This window comes from Chinchilla lanigera, unplaced genomic scaffold (genome assembly GCF_000276665.1).
Source record: "Chinchilla lanigera isolate Chin_1 unplaced genomic scaffold, ChiLan1.0 scaffold00054, whole genome shotgun sequence".
NCBI lineage: Eukaryota > Metazoa > Chordata > Mammalia > Rodentia > Chinchillidae > Chinchilla > Chinchilla lanigera.
In genome coordinates this window covers 2,112,190-2,129,983 of record NW_004955455.1, presented here as the reverse complement: position 1 = coordinate 2,129,983, position 17,794 = coordinate 2,112,190, and positions in this window count along the sequence as shown.

The following is a 17,794-nucleotide window of genomic DNA, read 5'->3' as shown; positions in this document are numbered from 1 at the left end:
TTCTTTCTTTCTTTCTTTCTTTCTTTCTTTCTTTCTTTCTTTCTTTCTTTTCTTTCTTTCCTTCTTTCCTTCCTTCTTTCGTTCTTTCTTTCCTTTTTTCCTTCTTCGTTCTTTCTTTCCTTTTTTCTTTTTCTTTTTTTGATCTAGATTGGTACCTGCTTAGTGGCATATGGACCCGAAAGGGTTAATTTAAAGGGGCGGGGGAGGGGGGGAACCTCAAAGTTTTTTTTTTTTTTTAAAGAAGCTGTCTGCCACAGTATGTTACCAGTGTTAATCCTCCGCAGTTAGCAAACTTTTGCTGAAGCCTTTTTCCTGCTAGAGACTCCCCCGTTTCTCTGTCATCTTGGCATACACTTTTAGATGACCTCCTTCTTTGTTTTATTATCATGCTGCTTGTGTGTCCAAGTATTTCATAATAAGAAAAGAATTGCTTCCCTTTTTAAAATTCTCTTTTATTCTTTTTCCTTTTCCCCACCTTGCCCCCCCTTCTTTATTTTTCTCCTTCCTCTTTGCTTTGTTCACTTATGAGAATGGCAACCCTGGAGAATAGTAGTTCTGGACTACTGCCGGGGGAAAGTCAGACTGTCATCGCGATATTATGCATTGACACCCAACTGTCATCAGCCACAGGGGAGCCAAACAATTAATACCCCTCTTAGGTATTCCGCCTGTGATTTTGTTTTGTCTGTTCTTTAAGGGGAGAGAGAGAGAGAGAGAGAGAGAGAGAGAGAGAGAGAGAAATGGTTTTCTTTCCAACAAACACTCTGGTCTTGGGCTGCGTTCTGTCCTTGGGCGCTGGAAGCAGCCGCGTGGGGAGGGAGGCGGAAGGCGGGATGTTGGACAGTGAGGGCTCCTCTCCTCTCCTCTCCTTTTTGGGCCTCCCTCCTCCCTCCCTAGCTCCTCCAAAGGCTCCAGGTTCTGCCTTTGCAGGGTGCAGTCTTCAGACTCTGGTGGGCCAGCTCAAGAGGCCGGGTTGCTGGCCCTGGGTGCTTAAGGGGAAAGGAAGCAGCCCTTCTCAGACATTGCTCTTTCCTGGCCATGCATTCTAGGGAAGAAGGGGGCTGGAGGTGACCCCCACTTCTCTCATCTGCTCCCCGGCCCAATCCTGGGAGGGATGAGATGGCCCTAGCTCAGCCTGCAAAAACCCCCCTTCACATTTTTCTTTGCAAACTCCTGGAGGCTGAGAGGAGGGAGAAAGGGAATAGAACTAGTGGTTTTGATTCCTGGGCCTTTTGTTTTTTAACCCTAAAATTCCCATTTGATTTGATTTCACTCCGTATTAAAACTAGAGCCATGTCCCCTGTCTCACGAGGAAGCAGAGCTAAGCGGCGGTCCCTGGAGGCCTGGGGAGGGCGGAGATGGGCACCCCTGGGCGCTGGGGAGGCCCAAGCAAAAGGCATTCATGACTTATGGGGGTGGTGGGGGTGTGTAGATTCCTGGGTGGGTCAGACAAGAAGTGACAGATGTCACTTCATTAAGATCAGTGACTCTTCGTATTTTATTTCCATTCCAGTTAGAGAGCATGTCTTCACTAACTGCTGGGTTTTGAGCCAACCCACTCTCCCAGGTCCCCAGAGTTTACAGGTCCAGCTTTTTTTGGGCAAGTGATCTGAAGGTTTGGGGCTCACTACACAGCACCCATATTGTTTATTTCAAAGAACTTCTCAGCAAAGCCAGAGCAGCGTCCAGAAAACCTTCGCCCTCCCCTCTCTCTCCTCCTACTCTTTCCTTGGCTGGCCCTTTGGGCTGAGGTCTGAGTCCAGGTGTCTATGGTTCTTGCGGGGCAGTCTGGCCAGGGCAGACCCCGTCCACAGAGGGCAGACAGAGCAGGTGGCACTCAGAAGGTTGGAGCTGTCGAGGCCCCATGCTACCACAGGCTTTCCCCCCTACATGGGCTGCGGGAGAATCCGCCAGATTCTGGGCAAAGCTCCCCCCGCCCCACTCTGCTATGTACAGCTGTTTGAGAGTTTCATCCTTTTCCTTTTTAAACAGGAATGATTTCTCCTTAATTGCTTAAGGCCGGGGAGCAAAGTGTCTTAACTTCTGTCTTTGACTTTCCCAGCGTTGAATCCATCAGCGTTTGGCCATGAGCTCAAAATCTTGGAAACCTCTGAAGTTTTAAACATTCTCGCTCCCCACGACCCCAGAATGGAACAGCTTTTAAAATAGCCTTAAGCAAAAGGATGTAATTTCATTAAATTTGGTTTAATGGAAAGAATAAAAGCAAATGAGAAACACACCCGACGCACGAGACCCCGAACACTGGTAATCGGTACTGCATAGCGAACTTTCGGGAACGAAACGAAAATGTTGTTGCACATGTAAAATATGAAAACTTAACTCTGCTGTGTGTTAGGCAATCCTGTCATCTTTTTTGACTCTTAAAAGAAATTCATTTCTGAAATGCTTGGTTGGAAGACTGTGACAATAGCTCATGAAATTGAGTGTTATTTTTTCTTTCTTTTTTAAAAAAATATGTAAAGTGCAGTCTTCCTTATTCATGCATATTGTATATACCTGTATATGTTTTCCTGAGCAGCTAAATAACAATAAATATGACGTTAATGGTGATGGTGGTACCTTTGTGGGTGGGGCTTGCTTTCTTTTCCTCCCCATCTCCTTGCCTTTTCTGTTTAGGATGCTAACCATTCCCTGGGTTATGGGAGTGCGGGTCTGGATGCTGGACTGAGTGACCATGCGTGCATACATGCGTGTGTGGTTGCAGATGTGCGTGTGCGCATGTGCATGCATGCATGTGTGTGTGTGTGTGTGTGTGTGTGTGTGTTGGGGCAATTCTAAGGCCATTTCAGGGTTTGTCAGCCTTGACGTTTGTCATTTCGGGTTTGATAATTCTTCCTTTTAGTGGGGGTGGGACCAGACTGTCCAGTGCCCTGTCGAATATTCCCAGCATCCCTTGCTTCTACCCATGAGATCTCAGTAGACCCCCACTTCACTGTGACCACCAAAAATGTCTCCAGCGTCTCTCAGTGTCCCCGGGGGGACAAGACTACTTGGGGCAAGAACCACTGGGATCTGAGAGCACAAGAGGGAGGGCACAGGGAAAGGCTGAAGGTGGCCGCACGATGTGGCAGTTTCTCTTTGGCCCTGGTGCATGGCTTTGTAACTTCTCGCAAGTTATGTAGCTTCTCAGGGGCTGGGGATTTAGCTCAGTGGCACAGTGCCTGCCTGGCAAGCACAAGGTCATGAGTTCGATTCCTGGTACCGGAAAAAAACAAACAAACAAACAAACAAAAAAAGTTATGTAGCTTCTCAACTCTGCTTTGTCCTCATCTGTGAAGTGGATCCAGCTCACGGAGTTGTCACAGGTGACCGTAGGTGGATGTAACGTGTAGGAAGGGCTCCAGATGCGTCAATTGTTAGCACTAGGATCGCCTCGGGGTGCGTGCAGAGGATTTGGGTGACGGCCTGGAGCCGAGCTGTCCTGGGCTGGGTGCTGCTTTTCCCGCTTACAGCCCTGGGCCCAGCTAGGGCAAGCGCTTTAACTCAGCCCCCATGTGGGCTGGGGATGTGGCTCAGGGGTGGAGTGCTCGCCTAGCACCCATGAGAGCTGAGGTTCATCCCAGCAGCTGAGACACACAAAGAAGCAGCGTCTGTGGGCTTCACTTTCCCACAGCAGCGTCACCTGGGCTTCACCTTGGCACCTGCTGCCTCAGGCTCAGAGCCTTCGCTGCCTGCTCTGCACTGTTGAAACACACCTTGTTTCTCAGTGTGGTCCGCAGCACTGTGGCAGACGTCTGTGAGCACCAGGTTTCTGGCCTTGAATCATCCTTTCAGCTCTTACTTTACGTATAATTGCCACAGGTGCGGTCACCTTTCCCAGCCCACAGCAGATTGGAAGGCTGCTGCAGGCGGGTTCCCTGCCAATCTTTTGTTTTATTTCAGTTTGGTTTTTTGAGGCAGGGCCTCGCAATACAGCCCAGGTTGCCCTTGAACTTGTAATCCCCCTGTCTTAGCCTCCCAAGTGCTCAGATTATGGTGTGAGCCCCCATGCCAATCTGAAGCAGAGAGATGACACCGCAATGAGAACCAAAAAGCTGTGCAGTGTGGCGGCGAGCAGCTTGCAGACCTGCGCATGTGGCTCAGCTGTGACCCCACCCAGCAGCATCCCCCTAACACAGCTCCTGCACAGGCCCCCAGGCTGGCACTGAGCTGGGGAACCAGCTCAATGACACCCAGCGGTTCTGCATCCCGGGAGGGAGGGCACACATGGGAAAATCCCCCCCACAGTTGCTCTGACGTTGGGTTTGGTACCCAGGTAGTGAGATGGCTGGAGCTGCTCTGCACTGGGGGCAGCTGGTGACCGCAAGGAGACAGCCTCGGTTTCCTTGGGGGAGTGGGCACGAGAATGTGACCGCCCTACAGAGGTGCCCAGGGGCACATCGGAGTTCAGTGCCAGGTACGGCAGGGAGCGTGGGAGAGTTGCCTCCCCAGGACAGCTCTGAGACTCGGTCCGTCTCCTCAGCAGGGACACACGCAGGGGCAGAGGACACAACCGTTAGACAGCTGTGCTCACTTCTGCTATGCGCCCCACCTGAGGAGCCAACTCATAACGCTGCAGGGGGCTGAGACAGCCTCCTGGGTGCTTCATCACTAAGATCCTCTCATTTCCTTCCCCTGGAAGCCTGTGCAGGGCAGAACGGTCCCTTTCTCCAGATGAGAACAGCCCAGGGAGCTGTGGGGCCCACAGATATGAGCTTAGTACCTGCTTAGGTCTGGTTGCTACTGACACCGCAGGTCACCCCGCCCCGAGAGTAACCCCAATCAAGGAGCAAAGTCATGGCATGTTAGTTCAAATGAACAGTCACAGATGCAGACAGAGCGAGTGGATCCGAAGAAGAGTCACAGATAAAGAGGATAATAAGCTGCCATGGGAACAACACGCTGTGAAGCAGAGGTGAATTTTGAGCTTTTGTTTGGACTTCAAGTTTTGAAGGGTGAATAGGAGTTTTTTGGACACTCACAATAAAACCACTCCGTATCTGGGGATGCAGATGGCTTACAGTGACATTAATCTCTGGTTAGACTATGTGATAGCATAGTGGCTGTCACTGGTATGATCCCCCCTCCCAGAGGGAGATGCATCATTTGATGTATGAATCATCAAACTCCCAACCTGACATGTGTCCACAAAGCAGCCTTCTGATTCAGGTTTGCCTTCCCAGGCACATCTGCCTGGGGGGGACTCCAGGAGCTGCTCTTACAGGCTTTTGGTGTATCCAGTTCTCAGAAAACCATGCGTGGCTTCTGGTTATCATTTGACATCTTGTTTATCTTGACTACATGAAGGAAACTAATTGGTTACATGAACTTAAAAAAATATTCACAGTCTAGAACAGGGCCTTGGAGAAGATGGATAAATAAATTGACAGTTAAATGTCAGGGGAAAATGCCCAATAATCCACAGTACAACAAAGGGTGGATGTCACTCATGGGAAAGTCTTGGTGAAGGCTTCTAGCAGGTCATGTCTAGGTAGGGTTTTGATGGATGAATAAGAGTTTATTCTATCCATACCAGCATATAAATTGATGCTAATTTTTAAAAATGTGTTGATTTCTTTCTTTCAATTTTTAAAGTTTTCCTGACATAGGTAATAGCATACTCATCAAAATGTAAGATTTTAGCCAGGTGTGGTTACACCTGTAATCCCAGCACTTGGGAGCCTAAGGCTTTCTTTCAATTTTTAAAGTTTTCTTGACATAGGTAATAGCATACTTATCAAAATATAAGATTTTAGCCAGGTGTGGTTACACCTATAATCCCAGCACTTGGGAGCCTAAGGTAGGAAGATCACTGTGAGTTCAAGGCAAGCCTGGGCTACCAAGGGAATTCAAGGCCAGCCTGAACTACATAGCGAAACTCTGTCTCAAAAAGACAAGAAAAAAAGAATATAAAATTTTAAGAATAAACCTCTATATTCACCTTAATTTGGAGAAGCTTAAAACCTCTTTAATCCTTAATGGACTCCTGAACAGAGTGCCGGGGGACTACGATCATGTTCGGGAGTCAAGGGAGAGAGGAAAGGTAGAAGGGTGATGGTATTGGGTGTGGGCATTTGGGAGACTTTGAGTTGGTGTGAGAATAATGAGTGGGTGAGCAGATGAATTTCCCGAAGGCCTAAGAACGGAAAGGACCAGGCTGTCACATTGTTGGGGACAGGTGGGGGACATGTGCCATGGAGCTGCAGCCAGGGGTGCATGGTGGCCCAGCCAGGGCCGGGGCCCAGCAGCTGGCTGGTGCACCTCTCAGGTGGGACTTCTCTCCATATGGACACAGAGGCACCATCTCCATGTGTCCCCATCACACCCCAGGATGGTGGTCTCTTCTGCTCATCCAGTGTTGGCAGTCCTGGGGACGAGGGACAGGGCCATGGCTGCCGGGGACCCTGGTCCAGGTCACACCAGGAGCCGGGCTATGGACCTAGCTTGGTGGCAAAGGGTTGGAGTGATAGGAGGGAGTTGGCTTGTTCACCTCACGCACGACATCGAGAATAGGGAGGTACTTCATTAGTCTGTGGAGGGTGGATGGCAGGTGGGCTCCATTTCTGCAGCCCCAGAAGGAGCCATGTTCTACAGAAGATTCTGGAATGTTATGGCAGGCTATGTCAACTATATCTTAGAAAGTTACTGCTTTGGGTCCCAGTTTTTCTTTCTGTAAAATGGGGAGGCAACAAAGTGGTTTCTGAGGTGATAAAGATGAGGTGGCCCAAAGTTCTACTGAATGTGAACATCCGCAACCATACACCCTTGGAGTGTGGGTTCCGCGTAGCCACCTTCTGTTATGCAGGTGTGGCTAAGGCACTTGGAGTGAGCAAGGCCCTGGTGGAAGGCGGGTTGGCCTTGAAGAGAGAAAGGAAGAGAAAGGAGTTGAGAAGTCGGAGCATCACTTTGCTTCATGGAAGTCTGATTAGGGTCCTTACAGTCACTCTAGGGGAGGGTCCTCTGGTTGTACGGGGGACTTTGGAACTTGGGGCTCCAGCCAGCATATTCTGCAGGCTCCTGGGTAGACAGGTGGTGGTTCATAGCCCAGGATTGGGGCCCAGGGCCTCACTCCTTTGTATGTCAGATTCCTCACCAGCATGTGGGGAGGAAGGTCACAGCAGTGACCAGGGAGTGGCTGCTTACCTTTCCCATTTGCAATTTCAGGAATCACAAACTCCTGTGAGCATCTCCCCATGCTAGGCTCAGAGGACAAGGGGGCTGTGGTGCAGGCATGCAGAAGGAACCCACTAAATGCCTCCCCCATGCTGTCCAACAGGGTCACTGCCAGCCACACATAGCTTTCAAGCATTTGAGATGTGGCTGGTCCAAATCAGAATGTTCTGTAAGTTTAGAATGCACACCTCTTTCAAAGACCTAAGGAAAAGAAAAAGAGTATAAAGTGTCCCACTCATTAAAATTTTATATGTTATTCATTATTGAAATGATATTTGGATATCCTTTTAATATGCTAATAGAGGTATTTTTCTTTTTTTGAGATACTTTTCTTAATTTAAATGTATTGCATTCATTTTCTATTGCTGCTGCCTCAGGCCATTTTCTGTCACTATAACACAATACCTGAGGCTGGGTACATAATAAAGGAAAGAGGTTTACTGAACTCACAGTTTTGAAGGCCAAAAGTAAGATGAGGGGGCCTCATCTGTTTAGCCTTTGGTGAGGGCCTATTGGCTGTCACAATGCAGTGGGTGGCATGTGGTGGGCATGTCCATGAGGGGGGTCACAGAGTGGTAGAGGAAGCAAGAGAAAGGTCTAAGGAAGCCAACCTCACTTTGTGACCACCGGCTCTCACGGTAACTAATCCAGTCACAGAAATGGAATCCAGTCTCAAGAGAACTAATCCAGTCACTTGAAAAAGGCTTTACTCTGTTTGCAAGGCCAGATCCCTTGTGACCCTAACTGTCTTGTCCCACCCAGCTGCCTGAGATGGTCACGTGGAGCACCAAGCCTCAGCATGAGCTTTGGCGGGAACAAACTCCCTGCAAACTCCAGTGGGGCAGAACACATCACCACAGGCCCAGTGTCTTGGAACCATACCTGTCCGTGGCTCAGGAGTCCAGACCCGGGGTAAGGGGGCTCTCTGCTCAGGGGCACAGGCTGTGACCAAGGTGTTGGGAGGCCATGACTAGAGGGTAATCTGCTTCCCAGCCCAGCCAGGTTGTTGCAGAATTCAATTCCCTGGGCTTCTGCGATTGAGGGTCCTGGTTTCTTGCTGGCAATGTTGGGGCTGTACTTGTCTCCCAGAAGTCCCCGATGGTCCCCGCTGGGCTTCCTTGAGCAGTTCAAAGCTTGGCCATTCACTCTCCCGGGCAAGTAGAGACCTCGCACTCCTCTCTACTGAGATGGAGCCTTGAAGTACATACCATAACCAAGGTGACTCTGTCATCTTGGCCACAGTCTTGGGGTTAGAGGAATGTCACAGTCCCACCCCTGGTAATCGGGAGGGGATGGTACTAGGATGTGGGTCGCTGGGGCACACAGGGTATGCTTACCCACACATATGACTACTCCGACTTCTGAACATGCATCATACACAGCCTAATTCTGCTGGACAGCGCCAGTCCAGAGACTATGGAATGCATGTGAACGTCCTTGAGTGAAGAGGAAGAACCAAGTGGACAAGAGCGAGGGCTTTGGGTGACTGCTGGGCATCCTGGGGAAAATCACTACGCCTCTCTGAATGCCAGTTCCCTTAGCTGTAAGCTGTAGGCAGCGTTGACTTTTTGAAAGAACCAAAGAGGTTATGACTGTAAGTGTTTTTCAGCCTAGAGCCCAGCACTCAGTAGATGCTCAATAAATGGTAAATCTTATGAATATCATGCCTTGCTGTTTCAGTCTGGAGAGGCAGGCAAGTTGATTGACCTGTAACTTGGATCTGTTTCTTGTTGGTACAGGGCTGTAGGACTAAACCTCTCAGGGCTGCGGTTTCCTTATCTGTGAAGGGAAGAATCTGGAGCCTGTGGTCTCTGTAAATCACTGCCATCGGCTCCACTGTGTTTGGGAGAGGGAAGGTGGTGAGGAACCCAGCGGGACTGTGGCCACAGACCGTGAACAAGGGAAGGATGCCCCGCCACGGGGGTGGGAAACGCAAAGGAGGTCACCCAAGCAGGCGGCAGCCCCAGTGCACCCAGTGTCCCATGGGAGGGGATGGCAGAGGAGTCAGGTGACCGGGCTTTAGAGAGATGCAGGAAGGGCAGAGACGGACTCAAATGATGGAGATGCCCAGCCCGGGTCCCCACACTGGGCTGATTTGACCTGGGAGTGAGTGGGCTAGCACCACATTTTGCAGTTATAACACAACATACCTTTTCTGTGCTATCACTGAATGTTACAGTCTGGAATATTTATGAAGAAAAGAAACATTTCTTATTCTTCTGAAGCTAAGGAGTCCCAGGTCAAAGGGTCACATCTGGTGAGACCTCCATGCTGTGTCAGAATGTGGCCAAGCACCTCCGTGTTGAGACAGAGCAAGCATGCCAGCTTGGGCCCCTTCCTGCTCTTATAGAGCCATTGCAGGACCACACCTTGTGACTCATCTAACCTTTGTTGTTTCCCAAAGGCTGCACCTCCAAACTCCAGCACCATGCAACCTTGGGGATTAAGGGCAAATCCCTAAACAAGCACACGGTGTAACAGGGTGCACTTAAAACCGGCTGATGAGGTGCCCTGGAACACTTGGAAGAATGTTTTTTATTGAGACAGAATTTATATCAGTGTGAGATAAAATCCACCATTTAAAGATTTAAAATGTCAGTAACTTCTAGTATATGCAGTGCCGTGCAACCATCACTACCATCCAATTCCAGAACATTCTCATGACCCAAAAAGAAACCTTGTCCTCATTAGCAATGGCTTCTTGTTCTCCTCTGTCCTCTCAGTCTTAGGCCGCCACCGATCTATTTTTTGGTTTCTCTGTTCTGGACACTTTACAGGCATGGAATCACCGGATAGTTGGCCTTCTGAGCCTGGCTCCTTTCAGCTGGCACAGTGTTTTGAGGTTCACCCACACTGTAAGGTATATCAGGGTTTCTCCCTTCTCGTGGCTATTCCCTTTACACTGGAATAGGTCACTATCCCACCGTACAGGCGGACCACATTGTTTTACTCATCCATTCACTGACGGCCAGGTGGGTGGTTTTACTTCTTGGCTATTGTGGATGCTGCTGTGGAGACAAAAGAAGTCTCTGACTCCCCTTTTTCCTGTGACAAGGAGGGGGGAGTGTGGCTGACAGATGTCACATCTCCCTTCATCTCCCTTCACTCCCTCACGTCCCCAGAGGAGGGACTGGGACAGCTTCCCTCAGTGTCTTCCTGCTACCCTTAAGGTAACCTCATGATCAGTCTCCAGGCTGCTCTGAAGGAAGTGCAGCTCAGAGCCAGCCTTGGTCTCCTCTCCTGCTCCCACCACTGCTCCCACCTCTTTGAAGAAGCTCAGGGGGTGGGGGTTGAGGATCATCCCTAAGGTGACCAATATCAGAGAAGGATCCAGCCTCATTATTAACATCCCCAACCTACTCAAACCCCAGCAGGTGTGATTAATATAGATAACCCTACTGAAGATTCCCCAGTTTGATTTTTATCATTTTGGGCAGAAATGGGACAGCTAGTGCCATGACATTTGTGACTATACTGGACAGCTCATCCCCACTCTGGGAGGTGTCTGCTCTGACCTTGGCAGGCTTGAATTTGAACTAAGTAATAGAATTGAAGTTGGACCAATCAGTAGGCTCAGATCAAAAGGCTTGAGTTTATGCAAATTTGGACCAATCAACAGGCTCAAATTTAGACCAATCATAGGCTTAAATCTGGACCAACCAGCAGGCTAGAATTTGGACCAATCACAGGCTTACAGCTCTTATGTAAGCAACACTCCTGCAGGCTTGCGGTGTTGATTTAGAAGACCTCTTTGTAGTATTGACTCTTCTGTAGTGCTGTAATATAGTATATGTCAAATTAAAGCCTCACTCTAGTGGTCCTATGAATTAGCTTGATTTGCTTCTTAGATAATGTGGGCTCTGAAGGTCCTATAAACCTACTCATGAGTAGTGTGGACAGAGTACCCACTTAAGAAAAGTGCTATTATTCCTCAAAAGCCCTGGAGACCAGCAGCCCGTGGGAGTCAGTGGCAGAGACCACCCACCAGCAGAGTTGACTTGTGGCTCCAGACAGCAGCAGAGACCTGCATTCAGCCACGTTGACTAATGGAATCAAGGATTAACTGGTGTTGATCAGTAGCATCAGTGCTCAGAACTGTAACTCTAAGGGTTGCAGGCTATTGATGCTGAAAGCCCAGAGCTGCTAGTAGAGCTGTACTTTGCCACTTCATGATTTCTATCTGAATTGAGCAAAGAACCCCTAACCACTTGGTGACATTTGGTGCTCACAAAACCTGCCTCATGAATGACAAGCAGCGCTCTGAACCTCTGCATCCGTGTCAGCCATGACCGGTAAGGCCCTTCCCTAGCTGTCTTCTGCTGTGGCCTTTCCCACCTGAGCCAGGCTAATTCCCATCCTTGTTGCCACTGTCTTCTGACCTATGGCTGGCCTCTTTGTGTCTCTGCTTCCTTTGTCTGGTTCCTTTTCTCTTCAGTTTCCTGGTCTTTCAAATGGGCCCTCCCCTCAGGTACCCAACTGAGATTAATTGGTTTCATAATTGTGCACTCCAAACTATTAATGTGGAATTTGCCTTCTGCGGAATCGACTTGCTGATCTTGTAGGGCAATTCCCTGTAGCGTTTGAAATTAAAATTTAGCTAGAATTAATCTGAAATGGATTGTAGTTTGAAAATAATCTGGCTTTTAATGCACGTTAGACACACACCATAGGTGTATGTTAAGATACCTGCTGAGAGGACAGAGTGAGGCCACCAATCGTTTTTTGCCTTTGCAAGTGATATCCACAGTAGGGTAGGCTGAGGCCATGCTGGACTGGCTTGCTCACCTGGAAGTAATCCAGTTAAAGAGGCTGCATGTGTTTAGTCCTCAAGGTGGTTCTGTGGTTTGGTATAATGCATATGCTTCAGTATACTGGGATTTATTGGTTTGTTGGTTCAGGGAAGCATTTTTTTTTTTTTTTTTTCCTGTTGGAAATGCTTTTGGGGGTAGGTGGCCTAAGTGCCTCAGACTTTCTTGTGTTTAATTTATACTGTCTAGGCTATATTATTATTGTGTCTGTGTGGCTTATTTTTGCTTGTTATTCTTTGGGTTGTATACTTCTCTGGGAAAATACTGGTAGCCCCAAGATTTATTTGTTATGCTATTGTTGTAGTCTAGTCCATTATTGTTACCTTTCTTGTGATCTTTCTGGTGCTGTTATCTTTATTAGGAGTATTAAGGGCATGTTATATAAATGAGACTTTCATTTTTTGGTGTTTGGTTGCTGTGGCTCTCTTATCCTAGGTAGTAGCTCAAAGAAAATGAGTCCAGAGTTTTTGGTGCTTATCCCTTCTAGCTAATAGAGGTTCTACCAAACATGGGAGTCATAGAGAATATTCCAAAGGACTTTGCACTAGGATGCCTCTGACTAATTGGGGTAAATTTAAGAGGGACGATTTAAGAAAAAAAAAGGCTAATCTTCTGCAATGTAGTCTGGTCTCAGTATAAATTGGGAGACTAAAAATACTGGCTAAAGAATGAGTCTCCAAAGTATAACACAATTCTCCAGCTAGAGCTGTTCTGTAAAAGCGAAGGGAAGTGTGAGATATCCCTTGCCTCCAGGTTGTTATGAAAGTGTACCAGGACCTTAGACTTGGGAACACTTGTTGGCTGAAGTTTCTAAATAGCCTAGGCCCACAGAAGTTGACACCAGCACCCCAACAGATCCATGCTTCCTACTAATACCTTGCTGGTGAGTTTCAACGCCCTCATATCCAGTATGGGGCCTACTGGAGCTGACATGGGGCCTCCATCTTTGTCCCCTGAGCCAGTTGATTGCTTCTTTTCTCCTACTGTCACCTCTTCTTCCTTATCTGAAACAGAGACCTCTTTACCTCCCCCCGCACCAGCACCTACCACATCCATCCCATTTTTGCAGTAACTGAGGTTAGGAATTATACTAGCACTCCCTTTCACTCAATGGAATCTGCGCCCACATGGGAAGTGTCAGGTGGGGATAGTTTCCTTTCTCGTCACAACTATGTCCCAGTGTAAATAAAGGTTTGGTAGTTTCTATGAGAATCCTGATAAACGTAGGGATGAATTCTCTAAGATCTGTGTAACTTTTATTCCGACCTAGAGGGACACGACTGCAGTGTTAACCCATGGCTATGCCTCTGCAGAGAAAGAGTTTATTCTTTTTTTTTTTTTGGTTTTTCTCCTGTACCGGGAATTGAACTCATGACCTTGCGCTTGCCAGGCAGGCGCTTTTGCCTCTGAGCTAAATCCCCAGCCCCAGAAAGAGTTTATTCTTGACGAAGCTGCTGAAGTAGCTGATAGTCAGCCGCGAACACTCAAGACTGCAATATGCAGAGGCTTGGGGAACATGCAGTCCTTCATTCAAACTGTAAACGGGATCTTGAAAACCTTGTTCATAGGCAGATGATGCGGCATTTTGTAACCTGCGCTTCAGGAGAAATGGGATGGTGTCTGGTGAGCTTTTTGATGTTGACAGGGTCAAAAGGGTAACACAAGAAAGGGAGCAGAATCCTGCTGTATTCTCCAACCACTTGTTGGAGGCCTTCCAGAAGCACACTAACACCAAGCCAGAGTCTGCAGAGGGGCGTGCTCTGCAGGACATGTATGTTATTCTGCCCCGGATGTTGAAATAAAAGTACAAAGGTTTGAGGCAGGACCCCAAAACCACAGTCCACCTCGGGGGAGGGGGCCTTGGAAGTTTATAATAACCAAGACTGGCAGAAGAAGCAAAGGAGAAGAGGTTAGAGGAAAAGACACAGCTTTCGGCTGCTTTAATTCAACCCTTACCTCAGGTCAACTCCCATGACCCTCCGACATTTACTCAGCAAGTTTGGGTAGAAACCAACCTCGGAAGGGTTATCTGGGCAGTAACTCCTTTCAAGCCCAGTGTTGGACATATTTCTTTAAGAGGAAGAGTCTACACTTGAACTGTGGTGGAACAAGGATCTTCCAGGCTCCACCACCATCTAAGGACACCACCATCACTCTGAAGCGGCCTGGGGGTGACCATTGGCATAGCCAGTGAAGAAAAATGGCAGTTTTCTTTGGACCCTAGACCAGTTGTTAAAAAAAACTCTGACCCACATGTTGCTTGTTCAGCTTATGCAACATGTGGGTCAGAAAGCTCTGGAGCCCTTACTCTGAGGTCCCAATTACCTGAGCTCTAGCAAGCACATCAGTTGAAGGGGTATGCGGATTTACTCCAGGTCTTTCCGGGATGGTTGGTTTTTGGCCTCACATGAATGCCTGGGTTGGTGTGGTATGGAGAAGTCTTATTATCACCTTTGTCACGTTGAATCATATAGGGTAACAATAAGAGTCCTAACTGGAAGACTAGCAGACGTCTCCTGGCTGGCATCTATTTATCCAAGTGGTTAGATACAGTGGCACTGGAATGATCTGATTATCTAGGAGCAGTAGCTACCATTGCCCTCCTGGTGGGAAAAGAGAAGTCATCCTTCAACAAAACTTTGGAAGTACAGACCCTTCACCCCGTTCAAGCTGCCTTAAAGGCAAAAGGACTTCGTGGATGGCCCGAGGCCAGCCATTGCAGCATCAGGCTCTTCTGTAAGGGGGTCCACCATACTCTAAATCCAGCCCTTTCCCCCAGCGGGGGATAGCGAAGCCATACATTGTTGGTGTGCATAAAAGCAGTTCAGAATTACTTTTTCCTGGGCTAAAAGTTCTCATGAACATGTGTAATTCTGTATACAGGGAAACTGGACTCTGTAAGAAAGCTATAGAGAAGCATGAAACATTTTTATTTTCTTGGAGAAAAGTGATTTTGTCTAGACTTAGGGTTTTGTGGAGATTGTTTCAGAGCACAGATTTAGGGAAGAAAGTGAGATGTACAGAAAGATGGGTGTGAAAGCAGAATATTTTCGGATAGGAAAGAATTTCGTATGATGAGATTTTTGCCCTCAGAGCTAGAAGGTCAAAGTAAATTGCAGAATGCTTTCAAGGAGTGAATCTTATAAAAGGGAATTTGTTGTACAGCGAAGTTGGCTATAATATGCAGCTCAAAAGGGAGCCTAAACAGCGGAACCAGCGAGGCTATTGGTTGTGGTTGTGGACCAACCCTCCGGAGCATTGACTCCATGCTCAGATTGGGAAGACAGAGAGGCTCAGACTTGGGCATGTCAAGATCGCCTTGGGGTGTTCCCGTAACCCAGTCTGTCTGGTATTCTGCCATTTCTCTACCATGACTTCAACTAACTGACACAATATCGCTTTTATCTAAATTGCATGGAGTTTTTGTAGTTACTCACTGGGCCCAAGGATGCACTATAGGTTTCTAGGCCACAATTGCTCCTCTGCTATAACACACTCTTGCAAGGGCACAGTGCAACATGTGGCACATACAGCTTGAATACTATCGAAATGAAGTTCCCAGTGGAGTGCACTGTTCAGCTGAACAGCAAATCATGGTGCCACACGCAGGATACACATTGCTTTTATGTCACCATTTGCCATGCAAACCACAGTAGTCAGTCTCATTTCTTTAAAACAAAAATACCAGTGTTTGTTAAACTAGTTAATGCAAAAAGCCTCGCAAAATTGCTATGTGTGTGCTAATTAGAAAAGAATAATGTACATAGATTTATTGCATGTCTCTATGGTGTGTTCCCTGCGGTATACATACCTACGACAGAAAACAAGGGCTGAAACTGATTCCGTCATGGGGAGCTCATCTCCCTCATCTCTGCTAATCAGGAGGAAAGGGGATGTAGATCTAACTGCAGAGTTGGGGAGGTAAAGGTTCTAGCACTTAGTTAAAAAAAAAAAGGAGTCTGGTCTATTCTGAGGCAGGGGCTGGAACGGCATAATAATGCTGACAAGGCCATGGGAAAAGGAAACCTTCTACATTGTTTGGGAATACAAAGTATTCATGAGGGAAAAAAAGAACAGTCATTAGGGAAATCAGTATGGAGAGCCCTCAAAACACTAAAAATAGAAATTTCATTCTATCCAGCTACTTCTCTTCTTGATATCATCCCCAAAGAGTTAAAGCGATCATAGTACAGTGATACCCATGTCTATAACTCACAGTAGCTAAATCTTGAAAGTAGCCTATTTGTCATTAACAGATAAATGGATAAAGAAAATGTGGTATGTACACACAATAGAGTACTACTCTGCCATAAAGAAGGATAAGTTTGAGTCATTCATAGGAAAATAGATGCATCTGGAGGCCATAAGGGTAAAATAAATCAGACACATAAGCTTAAACAGCACATAATTTCTTTCATATGAGAAGCCCAAAGTATAAATAAATTAAAGAGAAAAATAAAAGATGGATAACAGGAAACAAGGAGATAGAGCTTTTGCAAATGGGAAGAGGACCAAGAAGTAGAGAGAGAAGGAGCAGGAAGGAGTGGAGGGGAAGGGGTTGTAAAAAGAATTGAGATGTGTTGTGTACACGTACCAACTCCTCATTCAACTCATATATGTACTGGAAACATGTACTAAGAAACAAAAGCATAGCAGGCATTTATAAGTGCCTTGCACACTCATGTAGTGGGGTGGGCCCTACATGCAAAGGGTGAGCATGAAGCGTATTGGGCTGGTACCATGGGCCGCTTCAATTGCAAGGCAAGGGAAGCAGGAAAGAAAGGAAGAAATACATTAAAAGGTTTACTGGTACCTCTGAGTTTGCTGGGATCCTCTGGGTTTTGGGCAGTGACGTCATCACTTGGATTTATCTGTGCAAACTCTTTCTTCTGAAGCTCAAAGACAAGAAGAAACCTAAACCCTAAAGAATCCACAAGGGCCCAGCAGAATTTCTAGGTGGTCTCTCTTTGAATACCTGTAGGGGCAGGAGAGTCATTTAAAAAGGCAGAGAACCCCTATGGGAAGACCTTGTTCCCCAAGGGCAGGACCGGCACCCTTTTTCACTTGGCATTCTGACTCACATCTAATGTACTGTACAGTATTTCTAGGACAGAGAAGGAGTCACAAATCAGATGCTTGCACAAAAATTCACTAATGGAAAACTCCAGGGGAATTTTCACTAATGGAAAACAAAGAGTGAAAGAACCATAAAAAATGCAACCAAGCAGTCAGAGCATCTTTGCAGACCTGGTACCACTCTGCCGGCTAATTCTCCAAGAAGCGCAAATGCAGCAGAAGGCCTTGACCTCACCCACCAGCTACGGAAAAGCCCGGCAGTCCATCTCCACAGGCAGAGGTGGGGCTGGGGAGCGTGCATTCATTTCCTGACAGCTGTGTCCCTTCTTGTGGGGCTTTTCCTCACCATCTACAGTTTTTAGCGCCTGTTTTGTTAGGTTTAACAAGACAGGAACTTAGGATGGTATTTCCTCTTTCTCCGCATCTGACCCTTTTCAAACCCAAAGCACCATTTTGGGGAAAATCATTAATAACTTACGCCATATTTACTGATCCCCCTGTTAGATCACTGAAACTGAATAGGAAAAAACATATCAAACGCCACGTACGTGAACAGTTAAACTCACCTAATTCCACATCAACAAAATTTAGGTTAAAAATGTCTACAGCCCAACAAAAATTTCCCCCTAAGTGTAAAGATGGCTGTTTAAGGAAAGGAAACGTAGTGTACTGGTTTTAAAATCAAGTATAAATATACTAAGTCACCTGTCATGTCAAACAGCTGGTTCTGTGCTCCC